Source organism: Eumetopias jubatus, unplaced genomic scaffold (genome assembly GCF_037043125.1).
Source record: "Eumetopias jubatus isolate StellerSeaLion01/CBP00866 unplaced genomic scaffold, mEumJub1_p1.0 scaffold_9, whole genome shotgun sequence".
NCBI lineage: Eukaryota > Metazoa > Chordata > Mammalia > Carnivora > Otariidae > Eumetopias > Eumetopias jubatus.
The window spans coordinates 95,809,622-95,832,620 of NW_028274815.1; the positions used below are offsets into that span (position 1 = coordinate 95,809,622).

The 22,999-nt window shown below is 42.3% G+C and overlaps 1 protein-coding gene across 2 annotated transcripts in view; it reads right to left on the minus strand.

Moving 5' to 3' along the window:
* RIN2 (Ras and Rab interactor 2) overlaps positions 1 to 22,999 on the minus strand; it is a 239,885-nt gene that overhangs the window by 176,457 nt on the left and 40,429 nt on the right. For both annotated transcript variants that reach the window (XM_028123720.2, XM_028123718.2), the window contains exon 2: positions 12,550 to 12,674. The gene's annotated coding sequence lies outside the window, so the exon portion shown is untranslated. The remainder of the gene's footprint in view (positions 1 to 12,549; positions 12,675 to 22,999) is intronic.

Consider the following 22,999-nt stretch of genomic DNA (forward strand, 5'->3'; position numbering starts at 1 on the left):
AATTCTTCTGACTGCAGAGATAGCAGTCCTTGTGCTCTCAGAGCAGGTGGTGTCAAATGGAGATAAGATCACAACTGTATCCTGTGGATAGGCAGTCACAAACTGTCGATCGGCAATACTAAATGCAAGTTGAAACCTCAAGACAATAATTGAGGGCACCTGGGTGGCTCAGTCGTTAAGCATCTGCCTTCGGCTCAGGTCATGATCCCACGGTCCTGGGATCAAGCTCCCCATCGGGCATCCCCTGCTCAGTGGGAAGACTGCTTCTCCCTCTCCCTCTGCCCCTGCTGCTCCCCCTGCTTGTGCTTGCTCTCTCTGTCAAATAAATAAATAAAATCTTAAAAAAAAAAGACAATGATATGATTGGGGCACCTGGGTGGCTCAGTCAGTTAAGCATCTGCCTATGATCTCAGGGTCCTGGGATCGAGCCCTGCATCGGGCTCCCTGCTCAGGGGCGACTCTGCTTCTCCCTCTCCCTCTGTGATCTCTCTCACTTTTGCTCTCTCAAATAAATAAAATCTTTTAAAAAAACTAATTGATATGATTAAGGTATGACTTTAGGAATGTCTTCATAAGTCTGGCCTATGAAGAAAAATCCTTTGGCTTAAAACTTTCTGAAGTTAGATCCAAGTGGGTTAGATAAAAGTATGTTTGAGATAAATGAATCTATTCCAACTTTTCCAAAACTGCATTCATATATTAAGACTCAACCTATCCACAAATACTCTATGCACATGCCACGGGCAAGGGGCCGTGACCAACTTTTATATGTGTTTCCTGAGGCTGGAAGTATTGCCTGAAAAGCTTCTTAACCAAATGACACATTTGTCTTTTGTGAGATCCAACTTGTCTGTATGTTAAATTGTGAAGATGAATCCAGGAGTGCAACAAGCCATACAAACCCCCAAATTGATGCCCTATTACTTTCCCAAAGGAAGATGCTACAGCAACTTTCATCTTCCTCCAAAAGACACAGTTGTTGGAGCAGATGCTGACCACAGGCACGCAAGGTGCCTTGCTCGGGGGTGACTAATCAATTTCCCAGAGGACTCTGTGGGGTAGTGAGCTCCAGAGGAAATAGATGGCAATGAATCACAGTGCTCAGGAGTGGAAAATATAATATGATTCACATTAACCAAAAGAAAAGGTTGAGGGAGAAAAAAAAAAACAACTAAAAATTAAAACCACACACACACACACACACACACACACACACACACACACACACATTCAAACATCAGCAAATACCACACTGAGCATGTCAGCGTAACTTCTGCTTTTTCAAAGTCCAAAGAAGGAAAAAGAGGGCAGATTCTCAAAACAAAGCCTAATAAATCTACATTTTTATCGAAGAATTTTATTGAAGAAATAAATTATTCTTAGTGGACTTGGTATTTGTTGTAAGAAAAAAGGAGCCAATATATTATTTTTCATTCAATCTCATATAGTCCTTTAGACACCTTCTTTAATTTTTGTTAAATACTATCAAACTTTAAGATGTTAGCTTTTGCTTAAAGTACACTTCATCTTTGTAGATAAAATTCCTGCCTCATTACTATAACATTCTCTGAAGCAGCATTATTTAACTTTTCAGTAATGAGTTGCCTAGGAATGCAAAATAAGGGAAAGGAAGTTGGGCTCCCCAAAAATCTAATCAATAAGCAAGTAAAAAACAAACAAACAACAACAACTAACAAAAAAACAAGCCTATATATATTGGGATCAATCACTTTGAAATAAGAGAAATTACTGGAAGCAATGAGTAGAGCCAGAGAGCTTAGGTTTAAAGTACAAGCCATGTGGCCACAAATTTTGAGTTTCTTTGCTGGTGCTTAATTAGATAAATATGAGCGTGAATTGGTTAGTTACAAGAAAACATGACCAAGGTTACAAAATATAAAATGAAGTTCATATTTGGATAAGATTTGGTTTATTCCAGCACCAGAGATGGCCAAATGGATTTTGAAATCGGCATGGACCAGAAATTGAATGACTTGACAGTGTGGGGCTGGAAGGTTTTGGGTGGGTGTCTGGATGGGGGGTTGTGTGACCACACTATTGTTGAGTAAGGGAGAGGAGGGGCTAGGTAGGGAGAGAGATAGGGGGCTATGTGATCAGGCCCACAGAAATCCCAAAACTGAGGAGGTGTACAGAAACCAGAAATAAGGGAACACTCCAGACCACCATGCCCTAGGTGTCCGGGGGGGTGGGGGGGTACCTTTTTTTATGACAGTCACCTGTGACCAACAAAAAATAACCAGACCCTAAAAAGAAGTAACCCATTAAAGATGTTATCACTCATCCTTAATCAATGGTGTTACCAGTAGAGAAGTCAAAAAGATTTAAGTTCCCTGGTTAGCTTTCTATAAATGACTAATGCTAAAAGCCCTCAGTGGCAACCCTTTTGGGACCCTTCTCACTCCTGAGGGCTTTTTCTGTATCCTTGCTTAATAAAACTCTATCACTTTATTCATTCCTCCTTTGTCAGCGAGATTCATTCCTCGACTGCATGAGACAAGAACCTCGCTCTCCCGCTTCATTATCTCGAGCGGTTGCTATGATCTAAGTGGTGATGTTACAAAATAAAATGTTACCCCTTTCAGAAGTGGCACCACTCAGTGAAAAGGCAGAGTTGGGCCTATGGAGCCCTGAGGTTTGGGAAGAGCGGAAAGGAAGGAAGGAGGAGCCAGCAATGTGATCACCCCCACATCCCATACCCACAGCATCTGTTCCAGGGAGCTGGGCCTCCAGCAAACAGCCTCGGTCAAGCCTTCAAATGCTTTATCGTTGTCTGAATTTTCCAACTTTGGGAGTTTTCTTGGGCCAAGGTAACTAAGTGACTGACATCTCCACTTTATGTTGTGTTGTCTGAACTCCTAGACACATGTTTACACTCCCATTTGTCAGTAAAAACAAAATAAAACAATGTCAGAAACAGCATTTTGAGCTCAGCTGTTTTGGTCCCCACATCTTTCATTAATGCTACCATTTTCTATTTTGACCTACGTGGCAAAATTTACCATTTACCAAGACTTTTTTTAGGGAGCATTCATCATTTCCAATTACCCATCGGGAAGGCATTTTATAAACACGTCTGGTTTTCTGTAATTTATTTATCTTGTATTTCCAAATACCAAAATTCCTAACATGCAGAAACCACACCCCCAGATAATAAAGGCTATGTGTTATTTTCCAATTGACTTTTTTCAACATTTTTTGGTCATAAAACGAGGATACAAGTGATCTGATTAACCATGCAAACATTCAAATCTATTGTTTTTCTGTAAATTTAGAATAACCTTTTTATTACAAAAGCAATCTGAGTTTGTTATAGGAAAATTCTAAAGTAAATTCTAAAATAAATAAATAAATTTAAATGATTAGCTCTATTAATCCTTTGTAGTACACCCTTCCAGAATTTTTATAAAACCATCTGTCTCCTACCTCCTTATTGTATTTTTCATTTTGTAATGTTGATTATAACCTGACATGTTGCGTATTGACTTGCTTGCTTATGTATTGTCTAATTCTCCCACTAGGGTGGGAGTCTCCTGGGGAAGCACTTTGTCAGGCTGATTCTGGCCTCACAAAGTGTCTGATGCACAGTAGGATTTCCTTTTTTTTTTTTTTTTTAAGATTTTATTTATTTATTTGACAGAGAGAGACACAGCGAGAGAGGGAACACAAGCAGGGGGAGTAGGAGAGGGAGAAGCAGGCTTCCCGCGGAGCAGGGAACCCGATGCGGGGCTCGATCGCAGGACCCCGGGACCACGACCTGAGCCCAAGGCAGATGCTTAACGACTGAGCCACTCAGGCGCCCCCATAGTAGGATTTCCTAAAGATACAATGGATGAATGAAAGAATGAACAGTCGGTACACACTGACTATTTGAAAAATTAAAAGCCAGTAAGTACAAGCCAACCTGCTGAAAGTCAAGGAGATGGCAGGTGGACTGAAACATTTTTCTGTTCCATCGCATTGTTCTTTACTCCATGTACTATTAGGTGACTGGCCCATTAATTTCTGTTCAGACTCAATAAATTTACGGGCCTATATCTGGTTCACTTTATTATGGGAGAAATTGTAGAAGTAACGGGTTTGGTGGGAAGTGAAAGAGAGGCAACTCCACAGACGCACATGCTTGTGCGCAATTAAGGTTGGTGTGGAGGGGATGTGAGGGAAGCGCCGCTGGGGAACATGCAAGCGCCCGTGCCCATAAGCCGACAGGCTCTGCTCACTCCTCCGCTCCCAGGGTCCCACTCTACACCGGAAGGCAGACACATAGCAAGTGCCTCTTACCCAAACGCGGGGGGAAAAGGCTGAGAAAGCTGGGTAACTTCTGTAGGGACGGAAGAAAGAAAGACAGTAATAAGTCTTTTCATGTTTTTCCTTTATCTAACATCCGGATATTTTTAAGTCACCAATTTCCCATTACAGAAAAAAAAGCTGTCAAGGAAGTATGTCTTGATTTAATAACGATCCATTGTGTCTTTACCAGACAATGACTCTTTCTGGCAGAAGACTGAAAATCTGATCTCTCCCTTCCTTTTAATTCTTTTACTGAGGATGAAACACCATGAAACAATTCCTGAGGGTACCATTCTGATGGGGCGTGGGGACACTGATGGGGGCTAGGATTTTTCTTTTTTAAACTTTCTATTTGGAAAAAATGTTGACCTTACAGAAAAAAATTACAATAGTCCAAGCCCTTTTTAATCAATAAGAAAAGAAACAAAAATGAGAAAAGATTTGAAGAGACATTTCCCCCAAGAAGATTTGTGAGTGGCATATAAGCACATGAAAAGATGCTGGACATCATTAGTCATTAAGAAATGGTAAACCAGAGATAAGATGCCCCTAGGCTTCTATCAGAATGATTAATGTCAGAAAAACTGATGTGACCAGTTGTTGGAGAGGATATGAAGAAACAGGACCTTTCATTCAGTGTTGGTGGGAATGTAATAAAATGGTATAGTCTCTTTGAAAACAGTGTGGCATTCCTTAAAAAACTAAACATATACTTACCATATGCCCCAGAAATTTCGCTGGTTAAGTACCTACCCAAGAGAAATTAAAATATATGTCCACATAAAGACTACGTGTGGATGTTCCTAAGCAGCATTATTTGGAATAATAAAACCAAAAACAAACCAAATTTCTATCAACTGTAGGACAGATAAACAAAAAGTGACATATCCATACAATGAAATACTATTGTACAGCAAAAAGGGAACAAACTGTTGACATATGCTATGATGTGAATAATTTCAATAACACCATGCTGAGTGAAAGTCAGACACAAAAGTCTACCTATTGTATGATTCCATTTATATGAAATTTCTAGAAAACTATATATTTACCCACTCATACTTGTATCCTTAAAATGGGTGAATTTTAGGACATGTAAATTATAAACCAATAAAAGTGTCTGCATAAAAAAAATCCAGCATATTCTACACATTGTTCTGCACTGTGCTCTTGAATAGAGTTTCATATCATCTCTTTAGCTCTCCCTCTTTTGTTCATAATTGTATAATGTTTCATTGTATGGCTGTGCCAAGATATAAATAAATTAAATAGCCAAGCAAAGGAATATTCACCTTTCCCCATTCAGTCCAAAGTCCTTCAAGGTATTTAGCTTCTGCTGTGCTCCATTTCAAAAGCCACAAATTCTCTCCTTCCATTCCCGAAAATCTCCGGCATGCTCATAGCAGATGCTAATGGTGCCTCACCAGGTCCCTTCAAGCACTTACCATCCTCTTAACAAGTCTAGAGTTTCCACAGCAAGTACCGGTGGTACTCTTTCTGAAGACTCTGACAGCAGCATACTTGACTTACCCATGGGTGGACCAGAAGCCCAGAGAGTTACTGCCCCTTGAAATGGTCCTCACCAACGATGGATGGGAGTCAGTGGATAAAATACCCCAGCGACCTTGGTGAAGCAACTCTGAGTTGAGGTCGAATCATCTCCCAGAGTTCCCCCGAAGGACAGAGCCCCACTTGCCCATGGTGGTAATCTGTCCATTAACACAACTGCTTTCCTTTCCCTGTCTCATTTACCCACTGCCCCCATCATCCTTCCCACCAAGAAGTGACACTTGGTTATTGGCTCACACTTCTGATACTTTCTGCTCCACCCTTGTGCATTTATAAAGACAGAAGTGAACCACTAAGCTCACAGGCATTTTGATTTAGTATTAATGGGGCATATGATTTCATTAATGTGTTAATTAGAATGCTCTAACAGGACAAAGTAAGGTGCCATGGTTAAGACGTTAGCATCAAGGTCTGTGTTCACTTGCTTGCTTGCTCGGCCAGTATGTGGACACAGTATAAATAACTTACGAGTGTTTGCAAAGACTTTTAATCATTCAAGGCTTAGATTTTTTCCGCAGACCTTCTTTACAGGGCCAACAACACACAGTCAAGCCACCCTGAGCATATGCTTTACGACTTATAACTCACAAAAAGCATAAAATGGCAAGTCTTTTCCATGCTAACTTGGAAAAAAAGTTCTGTAGATTTATGGCTGCAAATTCCATCCAAATAAAAGCTCTGCCTCTTCTTCTTCCAGCCAAATTGTCGACATGCCAGTAAGAGAGCCAAGGTACTGAGAAAAGCAGAGAAATGAGATTTTTACAGGAGTCCAGCCTTCTCCCAAAATGTAGGAAAATACACACATCAATATAACTGACAATTCATTCCACTTGCTGCTCTTATTTCACTCTGAGCTTGAGCAACTGGTAGGGGCAGATGCCAAGTTGCACCATTTGAGGCAGCTGCCCAGGTGGTGACCAGTTGTAACTGGGACAGAAGAGCTCAACAACTCCAGACACCTTGTGAGTCCATGATGAGCAGTCACGGTATGAGATAAGGCAACAGTCCCCAGCTGAGGTCTGAGACAGCAAAGAGGTTTCTAGAACCCGAGGGTGTGCAGCTTTTAATAACCATCTCCCATTAATAACAAATTAGAATATCGTTAAAGATTTGGGATTTTGCCCAAAGTGATAACGAAGACTGGCAGTGGTAAAACTTTTAAATTTCATGTTGTATTTGCACAGTTTAGCAGCCGGCAGAGTGCCTTATTGATTCTAAGCCAAGGCCCGCAGTAGAAACTTCCCCAGTGAAGGCAGAATGTACCTTCCTGCCTCTTAACTTGGGTTTGGCCATGTCACTTCCTTTACTCAATAAGATAATAGAGAAGTCTACATTAAGAGGCCTCTTGGGTTTCCACTCGCACCCCTGTGCCTCTGTCATGGTCATGAGAAGAGCCTTCTTTGGGTAGCAACTGCCCAGAAGCCTGACTTAGAATGCACTCAGATGGAGCTGGCCCGAGCCCATATCTCAGCCAAGAGAAGCCAACCCTAGCTGGATGTATGCCGGAAGCAGAGCCATCCAGCTGAGCTCAACCCAGATCAGCCAAACCCCAGCCAACCTTTAGTTGCATGAGCTAAATAAATGCTCATTGTTAATTTTCCACTGAGTTTGGGGGTAGTATGCTGTGCAGCGACAGCCAAGGCAGAGAACAAAGGGAAAGTACAGGAAGTCGAGGGGAATAATGCACAAGAGCTTTTCCCTGCTTCTTTCCCTGGACAAATGGGTGGCAACAGACAGGATTACAATGAGGAAGTCTGCAACTGCTTTAAAAAGATTCCCATGATTTCTCCAAGAATACCCCAGCTTCCGTGTCCCTTGGTGGGATAATTCCAAGATGTATCCTACACCATCTGTCACAGATCTCCAGTGGGATTGAGCCCCAGCTACCTACTGTCACCTGCTCATGGTCACATCCTGATGGCCTCCCCACTTCCCAACCCCACCCCCTCCTTCATTGTGTGTCCATGTGTCACTGCACACAAATTCTTTTTTTTTTTAAGATTTTATTTATTTATTTGACAGAGAGAGACAGCAAGAGAGGGAACACAAGCAGGGGGAGTGGGAAAGAGAGAAGCAGGCTTCCCACCGAGCAGGGAGCCTGATGCGGGGCTCGATCCCAGGACCCTGAGATCATGACCTGAGCCGAAGGCAGTCGCTTAACCAAATGAGCCACCCAGGCGCCCCTGCACACAAATTCTTGACCCAAGCCAAGATACGGCCCATTTTTACAAATAAAAGCTAACACTCATCGAGCCCTCGAATGTGCCAGACACCATGACACACAGATGACTTCAGTGCTCTCCATTTTCTCATCTGTAAAATGGGGACAAAGACAGGGCCTCACTACCTCTCAGGGCCATGTGAGGAAAGAATGGGTGACGTACCTAGAACAGGACCTGACTCATCGCAAGCCTTAAAGCAATGCTACTATTTCCAACAAGACTCACTTATCCTATTACTATCAGGCTTCGAAGCTGCATCTGCATGTTGGAAAGAACCAGCAGAACTGAGGAAAACACAGAGGGAAAAAGAAGCATGACAGGAAAAGAGAGAAATTCTTCATGAAATCACTTTAAAATTCACCAGTGGATGGCAGCACTAGCCTTTAACTAAACAGTGAGCAAGGAGAGCAACAGGAAAAACAAGCATTCGCTGCTATATTTAATTAGTGAGATTGTGTTGCATGGAAAAAGGAGAAGCCTGAGAACGGGAGAACATCAGGGAGGCGTCCAGCGAAAGACACCAGTCTGGCTGTGCTCCTCTGTGTGCATGGTTAATTAAGGCATGGGAGGTATTTTCAGCAGAGCTGTGTCAGATGGGCCCAGTAGTGGCCTGAGGATTTTGGTCTGGTGAGCAGAGGCGTAGGCTTGCTCTAGACCCTGCCAGAGCACCCTCTGGGTACTGTGAAATAGGGTACTCAAACCCAGCCTCTGGGGCCTCAGGACTCAGCCAGGAGGAGGAGATGGATCACCCAGTTGGGACTGAAAATGACCCATCCCTGCTTACCCAGGGGAAGCTGGAGGTCTTCCCAAAGGTAGCTGCTTACTTGCTGCTTGCCAGATTCTCCTCTGGTGATGACATCCCACCAGCGCTACACTTCCATACCATGCTCCTCAGTCCAGGATCCAAATGGAGGCCAGGGAAAGGGGAGGGAGTAAACCCCAAGTGCTCTGATCACACCTGTACGAGGGCCGCCATTTTTATAAAAACCCGCAGGCCGCATCGGCATGGCGGGGTTCAGCCAAGTACACCACGGAAGCCATCACACAACTGGACTTTGAACCCCATCTTTGCCAATGCCCAACTGTGATCGTGAGGGCAAGTTACTTGACCTCTTAGCACTCAGTTTCCCCATCTGTAAAGTGAGGATAATAATGATCCCACCCTTACAGGGCTGTTGTGATGATGAAATGTGACCGTGAACGTGGTGGTAGTTTCACGAGGCCAAGTGTTCGTAGCTGAAGCCTTCCTGAGATCCCATGGGAACAAAGCCATTCGGGAGACAGACCATTTAACCCTTTCCCTCCCTCTCTGCTGGCTCCCCCAAGTGAGACTTGAGAGAGCCACACTTTCATCACCTGCTACTCCCCCCCCACCACCACTGACAATGGGAGGAAAGAGAACAGCAAAAGCAGAGTCTTTCCTACCAACTACGCCCCCTGTGCTCTGCCGCACCCCTCCCTCTCAATCCCCCTTCCACAGAGTTAGGCGGGAGGGGAAGGGGGAAAATGGCTGGTGGCTCTTCTATTCTGTATCCATCTGAGCTTCTTCCTGCTGTCCTCTCTTCTCAGCCCAGGGCCATTTTTCTCGTAAGTTATCAGCCATGCACGTGGTTTCCTTTCATTCTGTATCGTAATGTTGTTAATTCCCTTGGTACAATATTGGCATTTCATGTGGTGTTGTGGGTTGCAAAGACGACCACAGTTCTCCCCTCTTCCTACATGCCTGCCTTTTGCAAGGCAGCTTTGCAGTTCCTCCCATCAAGGGCTGGGGTCGATTTCTTTTCTCTTGAGTCTGGACTGGCCAATAGAATCTGGCAGATGTGACCCTGTGTCATTTCAAGCCCTAGCCTCAAGAAGCCAGGTGTGTTCACTCACCTGGAGCCCCAACCTGTGGGGGGATGAGAGACGCGCAGAACAGAGGTGAGCCCTCCCAGGCGAGGCTGCCATCGCCAACCTGGTAGCTAACTGAAGATACATGTGTCAGCCCTGCTGGGCCAGCCAGATCAGCGGAGTCCAGCCCAAACCATTTAACCTGCAGAATCCTAAACTAAATAAATGGCTATTATTTTAAGCTACTAATGTTCTGGGGGTGGTTTTTTTTAAGGCAACAAAAGCTAACTGATGGATTGGGCCATAAAAAATAATGATTAAAGACTTAAACTTGCCTCACATTTTGCATGCATTTATTCATCCCTCATAATAACAACAACAAAGAAAAACAATCCTCATATTCTCGTCCTGCTGTTGCCTCCTTTATAACTGGAGCCCTACACCTGCAAAGCGTAGGGTAAAAGAGCAGACATTCTGGACAAGGTAGAGATAGGAGTTATCCACAGTTCTCGAGCAGCCACAATGACACGCTCATAGCTAAATACAAGATGAAAGACACAAGTGCCCCCATTCCTATGAGTAAAGGCTGCCCGGAACGAATGCAGAAGCTACATGTCCTATTTCAACATTCGCACCAAAATCAAATCTCCCATGTCGCACATCTGAAAATGTTTTTCACTTGGATAACAATGCAGTGAAATAGAGTGTGTCAGAGCGCTTCCAGTTCCTGTCATTGTTAATTGACTGCTGCATTTCACTGAAGTCGTTTTTTTTACAGAAGTCAAACGTGAAGATGTTTTATCTCACAGGAAAGACAAAGGAAGTGAAAAAGAAACCTCTGACCTCAAAAGACAAATCGTCAGCCGCAAGATAAGATGTCGGTATTTATATCTGGAATTTTGCATTTCCTCGCCCTACTGTCATCATTGTCAAGAAAATTCTCAGTTGATGCTCTGTGGTTATTTATTTCTCATGCCTTTATTCATTGTCCACTGGGAGTCAGAATCTGTGCTAGAAGACATGAGGTGAGGAGACCAGAGACAGGAGGACCATCCCTGGCCTCAGAGAGGCTGAAGTCAAACAAGAAATAGCTATGTTGGTGACAGAAGTATCTGGTCACATGAATGACTATTACTTCACATGATACGGAAAAGTATCTCGCGGGACATGAGCAGATCCCATCGAGTCTAAGCTCATGGAGGGAAGGTAGCTGGCTTCCTGAGGGAACTGTATGTCTGAGCCAGGACTGGCAGCATTTATCTGAGGTTCAAATTAAGGAAACAGCAGACTGTGTAAAGCTAGTTCTTCTGTTTTACTGTCTTGTCCTCTTTTGCCAAATGGATTGGCTTTCTCTGAGAGCAGCAGTGTCTAAGTGGCAGCAAAGGTCCCAGCTCTTGATCCAGAAGGAGCGGACAGCTGGGCAGTGGTGGATCTCATAAGCTTGGGTAGACTAGACCTGGACTCAAATCCCACCTCATCATGTGGCCTGGGTGAGTCACATCATCTCAATGGGGCCCTATTTCCTTACTTGTAAATGAGTGTATTGTCCTCTACCTTAAATGGTGTTGCAGTGAGTACGCACTTGAAACGATGACAACGTTAGTGTTGCTCACAAATCTGCTGTGGGGGCAGGGCTGAGCAGGAACAGTGCATCAGGGACAGCTTGTCTCTTCTCTGCTCGGCATCAGTGGGGGCAGCTCCAACACTGGAAGCTGGAGCCACCCAAAGTCTCGCTCACATGTCAGTGTGGCCTTAGGTGGGGCTGGTGGCTGCAATCCCTACACGTGGCCTTTCTATGGGGACTGGGCCAATGGTGGCTGGTCTCAAAGACAAGTGTGCCTAAAGAAAAAGATAGCCAGGTACAAGCCATGTCGTCTCTGATGGTCTGGTATTGAAGCCACTCTGTGTCCCTCCCCACCTTCTGTCTGTCACTGAATTCTATCCAGACTCCAGGAGAGGGAAAGTAGCCTTCCCTGCCTGAACGAGCATGGCAAGGTTCTAAGCAATAGTGTTGCGGCCATTTTTGGAAGGTCAGATCCGCCAGTGATGTCTACTGACATCCCTTTGATGCTAATTCCCTGTTATTTGGAGACCTATGATGCTATGAAAAAAGAGAAAGAGAAAAGCGGGGATGGGAAGAAATGTACAAGAGAGGGAGAGAGCAGACAGAGTAAGGCTTTTATATTGGGATGGGGTCCCACCATCACAACCCCTCTTGGCGAGCAACCAGCTTCTTTGTGCTCCCTGGTGCTCCCATTTCTACAATGGGCACAACAGCCGTGCCTGTTTCACAGCAGTGTTGTGGGAATTAAATGAATCAATCCATTAAACTGCTTAGAGCCTCACCGGGCACATAGTCCGCGCTCCATCAATAGGAGCTATAGTTTATGTTCTCCTCAACCACCTTGGTGTTGGTGTGGCCCTGCGACCATACATCCTACACTGAATCCTTCAGACACCTGGAAACAGGTACACAGCTGCCCCCTGTCAGAGAATTCACACTCACGCCAGCATAACTGAGCTAGAGCACACAATCTCTCTGACGCACGGTTGAACCTAGAAATCGAGAAATGTCCCTGGGTTGCCACACACTGGGTTTTATAAGGTCAATGTTACATACCCTTCAAGCCGGCATGTCCCTGTCTCCCTCTTCAGTTCAGCCCCAGCCTCCCCAGCATCCTGAAGGGCTTGCACATTTTATCTTTTCAGAGTAGAAGTTCAGAAGTCCAGATCTCTTGTCTCCATCTACAACACACAGAATTAGCCGTTTAGGTTTTGGAAACATTTTTAAAATACCGTGCACAACCACAAGAGGACTTGCCTCACTGAGCTCTGGAAGGATGCAGTGATAGCTAGGAGTGAAGCCAATGGCCTCCCCTTCCTTGTCTGGCCCTCATTCCTACCTCTGGGCCAGGTAACTAAAAGCAGGGTTTCTTTACCAGAACATTTTCTAAATCCCTATGCCAATGCTCAGATTTCTAAAACTCCCAAATACTCTTTCACTAAAAAAAAAAAATGGAGCTAATTAGCAACCAAGCTCTCTGCTCTATCAATGAAGTGTCAAATTGTTTTCCATTATGCCCTTGCATCATCTCAGCTTCTACAAATTTAAAGAGTTGTGCAATCTTCCAGTCTAGGACTTTGGAGATGGGACCAACCTGAATATGAAATTCTGAATTATCCCCCTTTTTCATTTGTTTTGTATCAAAGCCCTAACCTTTCCAAAATTACCTAAGCACACAAACGCAATCAAATTGCTTGCAAACAAACAGAAACAAAACACAAATATTAGATCAAAGCTCAAGTTCTTTTGACCATCACCACTAACACCTGGAGCCTACATCCTTGGCAGAGGAGGACACTTATAATTTGGGATTATCTTTCCAGATCACTTCTGTGCATTCGAAGATTTAATATCTCTCTCCCACATACACACATGTGTTTCTTTTCCAAATAAATGTTCATTGTGTGTCATCCTCCACCTTGCTTATTCCATGCTCAAGATGTCCTATCAACTCCCTACATCAGTGTAAGAAGATTCTCTCATTTTATTTTTGTTACTCTTTGGTAATATTTCATAGTTTCAGCTCTTCCATCAGGCTGTGTAACTGGACTGACTCTCTCTCCAGCATGTCATGTCACATGCGTCCCTTCATTCTCTGGAATCAAGTTTGGCCTCTGGCCTGGAACAGCCTCCCTGGCCCTCTCCTCACTCTCGAGAAGATTCAGTTCTCAGGCCTGTGGGCAACACATTTGATGTTGAATCCCAGCTGCATCTCTCAGGCAAATCACTTAACTTGGGTTCCTTCTGTGTAAAATGGGGTGACTGTAATAGCACCTACCTCAAAGGGGTGTTCTAGGGATCAAGTAAAGTAATCCATGGAAAACACTGGCCCATTGCAGGTTGCTTAGTGAATAGCTCAATAAATGTTCACTGCCACGGTCACCAATATCAGTGGTCACCTTCATTATCATCCTCACCTTTTTTTTTTTAAAGATTTATTTATTTATTTTGAGAGAGTGAGAATGAGAGAGAGAGTACATGAGAGCGGGGAGGGTTAGTGGGAGAAGCAGGCCCCCCGCTGAGCAGGGAGCCCGATGCAGGACTCGATCCCCGGACTCCAGGATCATGACCTGAGCCGAAGGCAGTTGCTTAACCAACTGAGCCACCCAGGCACCTTTTTTAGGTAACAATTTAAATCCCTCACCTTTTTTAGGTAACAACTTAAATCCCACTTTCCTTATTTTTTGTTAAAGATTTATTCATTTATTTTAGAGAGAGAGCGCACGTGTGAGTGCTCAAGTAGGGGGAGGGGCAGAGGGAGGGGAGAATCCCCAGACAGACTCCCTGCCAGGTGCAAAGCCTGACCTCACCTTTTTTAGGTAACAATTTAAATCCCACTTTCCTTATTTTTTGTTAAAGATTTATTCATTTATTTTAGAGAGAGAGCGCACGTGTGAGTGTTCAAGTAGGGGGAGGGACAGAGGGAGCGGAGAATCCCCAGGCAGACTCCCTGCCAGGTGCAAAGCCTGACCGGGGGTTCAATCCCAGGACCCTGAGATCATGACCTGAGCTGAAACCAAGAGTCAGAGGCTCAACCAACTGAGCCACCCAGGCACCCCCCCCACTTTCCTTTTTAATACAGGTTTTCCTCTGACTCTTATTTCACACATAGATAAGATTACTGATAAATAGTCGAAGTAAGCTTGAAGGCCGATTCACATCATTTCCCAATGTCTTCTAATCTTTGCTAACAGATATACAAGAAGTTGGGAGTTAATTTACTGGCCCACTATATTCAGGATGAGCCACACAGTCACACTGAGCAAAGGAAGCCATGTAAGAACAAGAATATAAACCAATAGAATTAGAAGTAACAAGATTAATTTAATGTATTAGATGACGATGTTTTGCTAAAACTCAGTCACTCCTTGTAACATGAATATAGCAGTTTCATCTTCTGTGAGGGAAGGACTACCATAAGAGAATAAACCAAGAATTTCCCTTAAAATTTTAAAACAAAGACTGTAACAAGAGACAAAGAAGGAAAATGTATAATCATAAAAGGAACAATCCAACAAGAACAAAAAGTAATTATAAATATTTATACACCCAACATGGGTGCACTCAAATATATAAAACAGTTAATAACAAACATAAATGAAGTAATTAATAGTAATGCAATAATAGTAGGGAACATTACTACTGCACTCACATCAATGGATAGATCATCCAAAGAGAAAATCAACAAACTGTGGCTTTGAATGACATATGGGACCAGATGGATTTAACAAATGTATTCAGAACATTCAATCCTAGAACAGCAGAATACACATTCTTTGCAAGTGCACAAGGAACGTTCTCCAGAATAGATCACATATTAGGCCACAGAATAAGTCTCAACAAATTCAAAAAGATTAGTCATACCATGCATCTTTTCTGACCACAAAAATATGAAACTAGAAATCAACCACAAGAAAAAATCTGGAAAGAGCATAAATACATGGAGGTTAAATAATATGCTACTAAACAATGAATGGGGCAACCAAAAAAATCAAAGATGAAATTAAAAAATACATGGAGACAAATGAAAATGAAAACAAAATAGTCCAAAATCTTTGGGATGCAGCAAAAGCTTTCTAAATGGGACATTCATAATATAGGCTTACCTTAAGAAGCAAGAAAAATCTCAAATAAACAAGTGAACCTTACACCTAAAACAGTCTGAAAAAGAACAAACAAAACCAAAACCAGCAGAAGGAAGGACATAATAAAGATTAGAGCAGAGATACATGAAACAGGGAAACTATAAAAACAATGAAACAGATCAATGAAACCAGAAGCTGGTTCTTTGAAAAGATCAACAAAATTGATGAACTTTTAGCTACATTCATAAAAAGAGAGAGAGAGGGAGGGGGCGGGATGAGTAAGAAGAGAGAGAGGAGTGAGGGAGGGGGAGAGAGAGAGGGAAAGGAAGCACTTAAATAAATAAAATTAGAAATGAAAAAGGAGAAAGAACAACCAACACCACAGAAATGCAAAGGATTATAAGAGAATTTGATGAAAAATTACATGCCAACAAATTGGAAACCTGGAAGAAATGGATAAATTCCTAGAAACACATAGCCTCCCAAAAGTGAATCAGGAAGAAATAGAAAATGTGAACAGAATGATTACTAGCAACGACATTGAATCAGTCATCAAGAAACTCCCAACAAAGGACAGTCCAGGACCAGATAGATGGCTTCACAGGGGAATGTTACCAAACACATAACGAGGAATTAATACTGATTCTTCTCAAACAATTCCAAAAAATAGAAAAGGAAGGAAAATGTCCAAATTCATTCTATGAGGCCAGCATTACCCTGAAACCAAAACCAGATAAAGACTCCACTGAAAAAAGAGAACTACAGGCCAATACCCCCGATGAACATGGATGCAAAATTCTCATAAAATACTAACAAACGAAATCCAACACTAAATTAAGAAATCATTCACCACAATCAAGTGGGATTTATCCCCAGTTGCAAAGATGGTTCAGTATTCAGAAATCAATCAGTGTGATACATTATATCAATAAGAGAAAGGATAAAAGCCCCGTGACGATTTCAAAAGATGCAGAAAAAGCTTTGACAGAGGACAACACCCATTCATGATAAAAACCCTCCACAAAGTAGATTAGTAATAAACAGAACTGTTGAATCACTATACTGTATACCTGAAACTAATATAATACTGTATGTTAACTATATTGGAATGAAAATTTTAAAAATAAAATTATAAAAAAATAAAAGAAAAAAGAAAAAGAATTACCCTTAAGTGCAGTTTGGTGTGTGGAGTGGCTCGCAGTAGTGAGAGGCACCCATAAACAGACCACCTAGGGCAACAGCAAGCTCTGAGGTCCCATATCACACTGACTCCGGGCCATTCACTCACAGAGTGGAATGGCAGGTGGGATGCTCACACAATTCTAATTATCCTAGTCTCTTTTCCACTCTACATTCTCCCTCCACATTTCTCTATCTGAACTACTGTGAAGCTTTTATTTTTTTACCCCACAAGACTGCATGTGTCCTTCACTTGGGGCAGCCATTATCTATCTCCTAAGCCCACTCTGCTCCTTCCCTAGACTCTGCCACAATTCCAATTTGTAGGACAACTTGGTCCCAAGGCAAATTAAATAAATGAGAATCCAGAGGGAGGCACTGAAATTACCTAGCAGAGCTTGTCTCGAAGGCTCAGCTCTTCAAGGGTTCTTCTTCCTACCTACATATCTAAGAAGTTTTAAGCATGCCCCATGCTTAGGTCACACCCCAAAGCAAAAACAGCAGAATCTCCAGGGGCCTGGACCCATGCAGCCCTATTTTTCAAAGCCCACTGGGTGATTCCAGTGTGCAGCGAAGGTGAAGAACCAGTGATCTAGCAATTAGTGACTTTCAAACTTTTGACTTCTGTCCACAGTAATAAATACATTTCACATCATGACGCACACCATACACATACATTCAAAACAGAAACAAATATATTTTTTTAATATATTATTTATTTGAGAGAGAGAGAGAGACAGCACAAGCGGGAGGGGCACAAGAGAGAAGGAGAGAGAGAATCTCAAGCAGACTCCACGCTAAGCATGGTGCCCAATGCGAGCCGAAACCAAGAGTAGGTCGAAGTGGGCACCACCCAGGTGCCCCAGAAACAAACATTTTATAAAACAGTACTTAGCTCTTACATCCAGATGTTTTCTGTTCCATTCACTTTTATTTAAAACAAGGCTGGGGGTGCCTGGGTGGTACATCTGGTTATGCATCTGACTCTTGGTTTCAGCTCAGGTCATGATCTCATGGGGCATGGGATCAAACCCCCACAAGGGACTCCCCACTCAGCGGAGAGTCTGCTTGAGATTTTCTCCCTCTGCCCCTCCTCCACTCTCTCTCTCTCTCTCTCAAATAAATAAATAAATCTTTTAAAAAAATAAAACAAGGCTGGATGTGCCCAACTTCCTATTTCACAATCTCTTAGGGGGTCATGACCCACAGTTTGAAAAACACTGCCTTAGATGACCCAGAATAGTTAATTACTAAACACTATCCTCAAAATAAACACATATTTCAAAAATTCCCAAAGACCATGTGTGAAGCCCTGAAAATAAGTCCATATTTACAGATGCCCATTTTGAAAATCTGTATAATCCACATCTTTCATTTGACAAAACAGGAAAAGTCAAACTCATATGTACGTTCCCTCTCGTATGCACATATGCCTGTGTATTCATTTTTTGAAAAATCTTTAAACAACTGCATCATGGACCCCCAAGCTTACCACTCTTCGAACACAATGATGTTGTTTCAATGTGTGTAGCTCAGGGATGCCGGTCTTAATTTTTTCTTTGCTCATACACCATCGTGCATCACACAGTATGGAGCTTGAAGTAGGTATTTGCATTAATACTGTTGACTGAGTTCTAGCATCCTGGCATACATTTCCAATTTTGATTTAACAAAATAATGCACTAAGTAGGCTAATAAGCACATCTGGCTATTGGGAGAAGGGGATTTGCTGTCACTGCAGTATCTTGTCACTGCATGCTTGTAACATCAGACCATAGTTTCAGGTATCTGGTGCTCTCAATACACAGGCAAAATGAAGAGAATTAAATGTTGTCACCAATATTCAATTTGCACAAATGTTGCTGCAGTAGCATCCCTGAGTGCTTAATACAAAGTGTTCTGAGCCCCTGAGGGAAAAAACCTGCCAGGCAAAATGCTATTAGCTAATTTCCAAAGGGGTTTTGACTTAGAAAAATACAAGAACTCAGCAAACCCAAACAAATCTTAAGTATAGATATTAAACTGAGCTAACAGTGGATATATGTTATATATATTCAAAAATTCCCAAAGACCATGTGTGAAGCCATATATGACATATGTTATAAAATCTTCTATACAGAAATGTAAAACACCAGCCACATAAAGATTATCTTTATATAAGAAAAATATAACTGATCATTAAAAAGAGCAGCTGATTGATGGAGGCTTCCCATCAGTCGCAGTGAAGGAGCTGGAAGGGTTGCTGTGTTGGTCTCACCAAGTGCGCGCAGAGGTATTTCCTCAGCAAAGGGCATCTGTTCTCACTTGGTCATTGAACTTTAACATGGTCGTGTTCCTAAGAGAAATGCAAATTCATTTCAAACTTACACTGGTTGCCTAGCAAATCAGACTTTCTCTAGGGAATACTAAAGTGTTTCTCACCTTCACAACTTTAAATTATCTTGTTTTAATTTGATTTCTCTATGGAAAAAAGCTAAATTAATGGGGAAGTGTCTGGATCACAACTATTCATTGATCAACAAATACTGATTAAGCATCTATTAGGTGTGACTGCACACACCTCATACTCATCAGAAGCTCTAAAGCCCTTATGAAGTATTTAAAAACTGAAACCCTCAAGGTAAAACAGATTGAAGAAAACAGGCTGCCGAACAATGTTACCAAAGTTAGTATGTGTTAAAAGAAAACATTGTTCTAAATCCTAATGAACTGGGAAATGTGGAATTATACAAAGTAAAACAGGGGTTTTTTTTTTGTTTTTGTTGTTGTTGTTGTTGTTGTTGTTGCAAGATTTCTAGAGCCTCTATGTGACTATAATCTAGAAGGGTTAATTTATGTTCTAGTGTCTCCCAAAATTCTTTAACCAAAGAGTTTTTATTGCTGACCATCTCAGGATTGGACCAGCTGTGAAAGACGGTGACCCAGAGCATGTTTTCCCTCTCTTTTCCATTTCTTAAATTAACTATATCAGAGAAAGGCACTGCAATCTATCTCTTTAGGGAGGACAACAGACAGAAAGAGTGCAAAGAAAATGGCGCTACTACTATCAGAGTGAGACTCTGTATGGCTGGGCTGTCAGACACAGTGACTAGCCCGCATGGTTGTTGATCGCCCATAACGTGGCTCGTCTGAATTCAGATGTGTTGTAAGTAGAAAACACACACCAGGTTTTGAAGACTTAGTAAAAAAATTGTACAATATTTCATTAAAAAATTTTTACATTGCTCACATGTTGAAACTGATATACTGGATTAAAGAAAATATATTATTAAAATTAATTTTGGGCATATGGGTGGCTCTGTCGGTTAAGTGTCTGCTTTTGGCTCAGGTCGTGATCCCAGGGTCTCGGGATCAAGCCCCGCATCGGGCTCCCTGCTTAGCAGGGAGTCTGCTTCTCCCTCTCCGGCTCCCCCTGCTTATGCGCTCTCTCTCATTCTCTGTTAAATAAATAAATAAATAAATAAATAAATAAATAAATAAATAAAATATTTAATTTTACTTATTTTAAAAAAACATTAACCACTAGAAAATTTAAAATGACATATGTGGTTCACATTATATTTCTTTTTAAAAAGATTTTATTTATTTATTTGAGATAGAGAGGGAGAGACAGAGCATGAGTGGAGAGAAGGGGCAGAGGGAAAAGGAGAAGCCGACTCCCCATTGAGCAGGGAGCACGACGTGGGTATCGATCCCAGAGCCCTGAGATCGTGACCTGAGCTGAAGGCAGATGCTTAACCGATTGAGCCACCCAGGTGCCCCATCACATTGTATTTCTATTCGGCAGCATTTCCTTATGGATAGCCCTCAAAATCTTACTGTCACTAACACCACATGGATATCCCCTATCCCTTGTCTGGTGCACGACACACACACACACACACACACACACACACACACACACACACACACACACACACACACACACACACACACACACACACACACACACACACACACACACACACACACACACACACACACGGTGGCTGCTCAGCGTAAAACACCTTACCCTCTACAGCCATCTCTTGCTACAATCCTGCCCATCCTTTAAGATCCATCTCAAACTATAGCAGGCAACTGCTGGTGTTTATTAAGAATTGATTACAGGCAAGGTACTGTGTTAAGTACATTTCATGTGACTCCCTTAAGCCACATCACAGCAGCTTTATGAAGTGGGCAGCATTCGATTCTCATTTTATACCTGGAAGAGGTGCTCATGGGCTGCACCAGCAGCAGGTCAGTGGAAAGCCCAGATTCATCTTTGCTTCATCAATCACCACTGCCCCATCTGCTGGTCCTTGCCATCACGCCCCACGTCTGCTCTGAGTTCCTGAACACATGTATCCCTCACTCCCTGGAACCCTCACTGCACTTAGTTATTGCATCTTAATTTATATACCTTTTTCACTGCAAGGATCACTGCATTGTATTATCACTATTATGATTCTGTGTGATCCATATGATTCTCTCTGAAGATCAAGATGAATCTGCTCATTTAAATCTTCATGCAAAATAACACTTTGAGACCTCAGTCAGTATTTGATTAACGTATAGCATATTATATATTTAAACATATTATATACTCCTCCCATGCCTTTTACAAATGTAAATCTTGTTGTTGAAATAAGAATTGGGTAGATTGATGCAGATGGCCATTATTGACCAGGTGGAATCTAAAAGCACGGTAAAAGAGAGCACCTGGAAGTCCAGTTTCCCCTCTGGTGGAGGAAACCTCTGAAGATCTTCCCAGGGCAGTTCCTCTACCTACAAAGAGTAGTTTCTCTCTCTTTCAGCTCATACTGTAAAGTTGACCCTGTCCTCTGCTCTGGCCTTGTCCCTAAAGGGATCCTGACCCCGACCTTCCCAACCATAGAATAGTCCCTGAGAAAAATGGATAGGGGAGGGAGGGAAGGGATTACGACAGTAATCATGGATAATTCCAAAACATCACATTGCTGGTAAGTTTAGAAGACTTCTTCCCTTACCCATCTGTTGTCTGCAAGGAGCACAAGAAAAGCAGACTAAAGACCCCAATTGTACTGATCAGTCATTCCCAATGCTGACGTTTGCATGAGAACAGTAACATTTCCCAATAAAACATCTCCTGGGGTGACAGTTCTAGGAATATCAACATTTGGAGAAATATTTTTTGGTACTAGAAATTATAGTTCCTATGAAAAACCAGGATTCAATCTGATATATTTTTATTCCCTTCCCAAAGACTTTTGGGTAATGTAGAAAATTTAGATTAATTCAGATCACTTCAAAATGGACATCCTGGCTAATTTTCCTTAACCAATGATCTCGATTTTTTCCCCCAGAAGCCAGGTTGCCGTGACTATATGAAGTTTTCCTCACTTCTGTGTATTTACATCCAAGTGCAAGGCATACTTCCTCTCCAGGTCGATCATTTTTTTCCCCTGGAATGTCTTCTTTCAAAGGACAAGCTAAGAATTTTGCTGAACTTCAATAATCTAAACCTTAGCACTGGACCTCCAAGTTAGATTCTTGACTTTTATTCAAACACACTTGATTACATTAAGATCCACAAGATTATTTTGAATATTCTCATAAATACGTTCACTATTTCGGAAACCTCTTGGCTTCAGAAATGACTAGTATTTCTATCAGAAATGACTAGTATTTCTAGGAAAGCATATTTATCCATGGTAATTTTCAACTATTTCTATCTCTTTTCTGCCGATTAATGAGAGGGGCAAGTAATTCATATATTTATTCAATTTAATACACATTCGCTGGATTTTGTTCCAGGTCTAAGATGGACACTGTAGGGACACAAACGGGGTCCTGTTTTAGATGTAGGCATCTGAAGGGGAGGCCAAGACAGGTGCAGGTTCAAATGGGGGAGCACAAGGAAAGGCATTTAGTTTAGACAGAACCACCTGGCTAAAAGCAGATGTCCCAAGACAAAGGCATGAGAATCTGGGCTGACCCTGGAAGAACTGAGGATTCGGAGGGAAAGGTAGGTCAGGCAAAGGCCTGGACTTAGGGGAAGTCTTCCATTGTATAAGGTAAACCTACGGGAGCCATTGAAATCTCTGTCTAGGGGTGGATGCTGGAGGTGGAAGGACAATTTAGAGCAGATAATGAAGAGCTGAGCGAGGGAACTATAAACTTGAACTTGGAAAGGAGGTGCCAGATACAAGAGCTCTTACGCCAGATGCAAGGAGGAAGCATCCATTACAGACATCCAGAGTATAAGGAAGTCAGAAGGGGCT